We start from the raw sequence: 6238 nt of genomic DNA on the forward strand, positions 1-6238 counted from the left end.
CCTAACACTAACCCTAACCCTAAACCTACGCAAACCTAAGCCTAACCATAAACCTAACCCAAACCCCAACACAAACGTAACCCTAACCCTCACCCTAACCCTAACGCAAACGTAACCATAACCCTATCCCTAACCTTAACCCTAAAGCAAACCTAAACCTAACCAAAACCCAAACCCTAACACTAACCCTAACCCTAACCCTAACCCGAACGGAAACCTCACCCTTAACCTAACCCTAACCCTAACCCTAACCCTAAACGTAACCCTAACTCAAACCCAAACCCGAAACCTAACCCTAAACCTAACCCTAACCCTAACCCTAACCCTAACGCAAACCTAACCCTATCCCTAACCTTAACGCAATCCTAACCCTAACCCTAACCCTAACCCTATCCTAAGCCTAACTCTTACCCTAACACTAACCCTAAATCTACTTCTAACCCTAACCCTAACGCAAACTTAACCGTAACCATAACCCTAACCCTAACCCTATCCGGAACGCAAACTTAACCCTTAACCTAACCCTAACCCTAACACTAACCCTAACGCAAACCTAAACTTAAACCTAACACTAAACCTAACCCTAACGCAAACCTAAACCTAACCCTAACCCTAATCCTAACCCTAACCCTAACGCAAACCTAACCCTAACCCTAACCCTAACCCTAACCCTAAACACTAGCCCTAACCCTAACCCTAATCCTAACCATAAGCCTACCTCAACCTAACCCTAACCCTAAACCTAACCCAAAACCTAACCTTAACTCAAAACCTAACCTAACCCTAACCCTAAACCTAACCCTAACCCTAACCCTAACACTTCCCTAACCCTAACCCTAAACCTAACCCTAACTTAAACCCTAAACCTAACCCTAACATAACCCTAAACCTAACCCTAACCCTAAACGCTAAACCTAACCATAACCTAGATTAACCATAACCCTACCCCTAACCTAAGCCTAACTCTTACCCTAACCCTAACCCTAAACCTAACCCTAACCCTAACGGAAACCTAACCCTTATCCTAACACTAACCCTAACCCTAAACTAAACCTACCCTAACTTAACCCTAAACCTAACCCTAACCCAAACCCTAAACCTAACCCTAACCTAACACTAACCCTAAACCTAACTATAACCCTAACCCTAACGCAAACCTAATCCTAACCCTGACCCTAACCCTAACCTTAACGCAAAATTAACCCTAACCCTAACCTAACCCTAACACTAACCCTAACCCTAACCCTAACCCTAACCCTAACCCTAACCCTAAACCTAACCCAAACCTAACCCTAACCCTAACTCTAACCTTAACATTAACCCTAACGCAAACCTAACCCTAAAACAAACCTAACCCTATCCTTAACCCTAACGCAACCTAACCCTTTCCCTAAACCTAACCCTAAAGCAAACCTAACCCTAACCCTAACCCTAACCCTAACCCTAACCTAACCCTAACGCGTAGCTAAAATTAACCTAACCCTAACCCTAACCCTAACCCTAAACTTAGGCAAACCTAAGCCTAACCATAACCCTAACCCAAACCCTAACACAAACGTAACCCTAACCCTAACCCTAACCCTAACGCAAACCTAACCATAACACTATCCCTAACCCTAACCCTAAAGCAAACCTAACCATAACCATAACCATAACCCTAACCTTAACCCTAACCCTAACCTGAACCCTAACCCGAACGCAAACCTCACCCTTAACCTAACCCTAACCATAACCCTAACCCTAACCCTAACCCTAACCCTTACCGTAACCCTAACCCTAACCCAAACCCTAACCCTAACCCTAAACCTAACCCTAAACCTAACCCTAACGCAATCCTAACCCTAACCTTAACCCTAACCCTAAACCTAACACTAACCCTAACCGTAACGCAAACCTAACCCTAAACCTAACCCTAAACCTAACCCTAACCCTAACCTTAACGAAATCCTAACCCTAACCCTAACCCTAACCTTAAACCTAATCCTAACCCTAACCCTAATCCTACCGCAAACCTAAACCTAACCCTAACCCTAACCCTATCCTAAGCCTAACTCTTACTCTAACACTAACCCTAAGCCTACTTCTAACCCTAACCCTAAGGCAAACCTAACCCTAACCCTAACCCTAACCCTAATCTTAACCCTAACCCTAACCCGAACGCAAACCTAACCCTTAACCTAACCCTAATCTAACACTAACCCTAACGCAAACCTAAACCTAAACCTAACACTAACCCTAACCCTAACGCAAACCTAAACCTAACCCTAACCCTAATCTTAACCCTTACCCTACCACAAACCTAACCCTAACCTAACACTAACCCTAAACCCTAGCCCTAACCATAACCCTAATCCTAACCCTAAGCCTACCTCAACCTAACCCTAACCCTAACCCTAACCCGAAACGTAACCTTAACCCAAACCCTAACCTAACCCTAACCCTAACCCTAAACCCTAAACCTAACCCTAACATAACCCTAAACCTAACCCTAACCCTAAACGCTAAACCTAACCATAACTTAGATTAACCATAAACCTAACACTAACCTAAGCCTAACCCTTACCCTAACCCTAACCCTAAACCTAACACTAACCCTAACCCTAACGGAAACCTAATCCTAATCCTAACCCTAACCCTAACCCTAACCTAACCCTACCATAACTTAACCCTAAACCAAACCCTAACCCTAAACCCTAAACCTAACCCTAACCTAACACTAACCCTAAACCTAACATTAACCATAACCCTCAACCTAACGCTAACCGTAAACCTAAACATAACCCTAACCCTAACGCAAACCTAATCCTAATCCTAACCCTAACCCAAACCCTAAGGCAAACCTAACCCTAACCCTAACCGTTACTCTAACCCTTACGCAAACTTAACCCTAACCCTAACCCTAATCCTAACCCTAAACCTAAACCCTGGCCCTAACCCTAACCCTAACCCTAACCCTAATCCTAACTCAAAACTAACCCTAACACAAACCCTAAAGCTAACCCTAACTTTAAACTAACCTTAACCCTAACCCTAACGCTAACCTAACCCTAACCCTAACCCTAACTCTAACCCTAAGGCAAACCTAACCCTAACCCTAACCCTAAACCTAAACCTATCTCTAACCCTAACCCTAACGCAAACCTAAACCTAACCCTAACCCTAACGCAAACCTAACCCTAACCATAACCGTAACCCGAACCTAAACCCTAACCCTAACCCTAACCCTAACCCAAACCCAAACCTAACCCTAACCCTAGCCCTAACCCTAACCCTAACGCAAACCTAACCCTAAACCTAACCCTAACCCTAACCCTAACCCTAACGCAAACCTAACCCTTACCCTAACCCTAATGCGTAGCTAAACCTAAACCTAACCCTATCCCTAACCCTAACCCTAACCCTAAACCTAACGCAAACCTAAGCCTAACCATAACCCTAACCCTAACCCTAACACAAACGTAACCCTAAACCTAACCCTAAAACTAACGCAAACCTAACCCTAATCCTAACCCTAACCCTAACCCAAACCCTAACGCAAACCTAACCCTAACCCTAACCCTAACCCTAACCCTTACGCAAACTTAACCCTAACCGTAACCCTAACCCTAAACCTAAACCCTGGCCCTAACCCTAACCCTAACCCTAACCCTAATCCTAACTCAAACGTAACCCTAACACTAACCCTAAAGCTAACCCTAACCTTAAACTAATCTTAACCCTCACCCTAACGCAAACCTAACCCTAACCATAACCCTAACCCTAACCCTAACACAAACTTAACCCTAACCCTAACCCTAAACCTAACCCTAAACCTAATCCTTACCGTAACCCTAACGCAAACCTAAACCTAACCCTACCCCTAAACTTAACCCTAACCCTAACGCAAACCTAACCCTAATCATAAGCCTAAACCTAACCCTACCCCTAACCCTGACCCTAAACCCTAAACCTAACCCTAACCCTACCCTAACCTATCCCTAATCCTAACCCTAACCCTAAACCCTAAACCTAACCCTAACCATAACCCTAACCCTAATGCAGTCCTAACCCTAACCCTAACCGTAAACCTAACGCTAACGCAAACCTAACCCTAAACCTAACCCTAACCCTAACCCTAATCCTAAACCTAACGCAAACCTAACCCTAACCCTAACCCTAACCCTAACCCTAAAACCTAGCCCTAACCCTAACCCTAACCCTAACCAAACCCTAAACATAACCCTAAACCCCAACATAAGCCTAATCCTAAACCATATCCCTAACCCTAACCCGAATCCTAACCCTAACCCTAACATAACCCTAACCCTAACCCTAACCCTAACGCGTAGCTAAACCTAAACTTAACCCTAACCCTAACCCTAACCCTAACCCAAAACCTAACGCAAACCTAAGCCTAACCATAACCCTAACCCTAACACAAATGTAACCCTAACCCTAACCCTAACCCTAACGCATACCTAAACCTAATCATAACCCTAACCCTAACCCTAACCCTAACGCAAACCTAACCCTAACCCTAACCCTAACCCTAACCCTTACGCAAACTTAACCCTAACCGTAACCCTAACCCTAAACCTAAACCCTGGCCCTAACCCTAACCCTAACCCTAACCCTAACCCTAATCCTAACTCAAACCTAACCCTAACACGAACCCTAAAGCTAACCCTAACCTTAAACTAATCTTAACCCTAACCCTAACGCTAACCTAACCCTAACCCTAACCCTAACACTAACCCTAACGCAAACCTAACCCTAAACCTAACCCTAAACCTAAACCTATCTCTAACCCTAAACCTAACGCAAACCTAAACCTAACCCTAACCATAATTCAAACCTAACCTAACCCTAACCCTAACCCGAACCCAAACCCTAACCCTAACCCTAACCCTAACCCAAACCCAAACCTAACCCTAACCCTAACCCGAACCCTAACCCTAACGCAAACCTATCCCTAAACATAACCCTAACCCTAACCATAACCCTAACGCAAACCTAAACCTTTCCCTAACCCTAACCTTAACGCAAACCTAACCCTTTCCCTAATCCTAACCCTAATGCAAACCTAACCCTAACCCTAAACCTAACCCTAACCCTAACCCTAACCCTAACCCTAATGCGTAGCTAAACCTAAACCTAAACCTAACCCTAACCCTATCCCTAACCCTAAACCTAACGCAAACCTAAGCCTAACCATAACCCTAACCCTAACCCTAACACAAACGTAACCCTAACCCTAACCCTAACACTAACGCAAACCTAACCATAACCCTAACCCTAACCCTAACCCTAACGCAAACCTAACCATATCCATAACCCTAAAACTAACCCTAACACAAACTTAACCCTAACCCTAACCCTAAACCTAACGCATACCTAACACTAAGCCTAACCCTAATCCTAATGCAAACCTAACCCTAACACTAACCCTATACTACCACTAACTACAAACCTAACCCTAACCCTATCCATAACGCAAATCTAACCCTAACATTAACCCTAACTCTAAACCTAACGCAAAACTAAGCCTTAATCCTAACCCTAATCCTAACCCTAACCCTAACCCTAAAGCTAACCTAACCCTAACCCTAACCCTAAACATTAACCATAACCCTAACCCTAAAGATAACCCTAACGCAAAACCAACCCTAAACCTAATGCAAACTTAACCCTAATCCTAACCCTAACCATAATCCTAACCCTAAACCTATCCCTAAACCCTAACCCTGACCCTAATCCTAACCGTGTCCGTAAGCCTAACCCAAACAGTAACTCTAACCCTAAACCTAACCCTAAACCTAACTCTAAAGCAATCCTAACCCTAACCCTAACCCTAACCCTAAACCTAACCCTAACCCTAATCCTAACGCAAACCTAACCCTAACCAAACCCTAAACCTAACCCTAACCCTAACCCTATCGCAATCCTAACCCTAACCCTAACCCTAATCCTAACCATATCCATAACGCAAATCTAACCCTAACCCTAACCATAACTCTAAACCTAAGGCAAACCTAAGCTTAAATCCTAACCCTAATCCTAAACCTAACCCTAACCCTAAAGCTAACCTAAACCTAACCCTAACCCTAAATATTAACCCTAACCCTAACCCAAACGATAACCCTAACGCAAAACTAAACCTAACCCTAACCATAAACCTAACGCAAACCTAAACTTAACCCTAACCCTAACCCTAAGCATAACCCTAACCCTAACCCTAACCATAAAACCTAACCCTAAC

The sequence above is a fragment of the Rhinolophus sinicus genome, chromosome 1 (genome assembly GCF_057876585.1).
Source record: "Rhinolophus sinicus isolate RSI-liver-muscle chromosome 1, RSI-T2T, whole genome shotgun sequence".
In the NCBI taxonomy this organism is placed as follows: domain Eukaryota; kingdom Metazoa; phylum Chordata; class Mammalia; order Chiroptera; family Rhinolophidae; genus Rhinolophus; species Rhinolophus sinicus.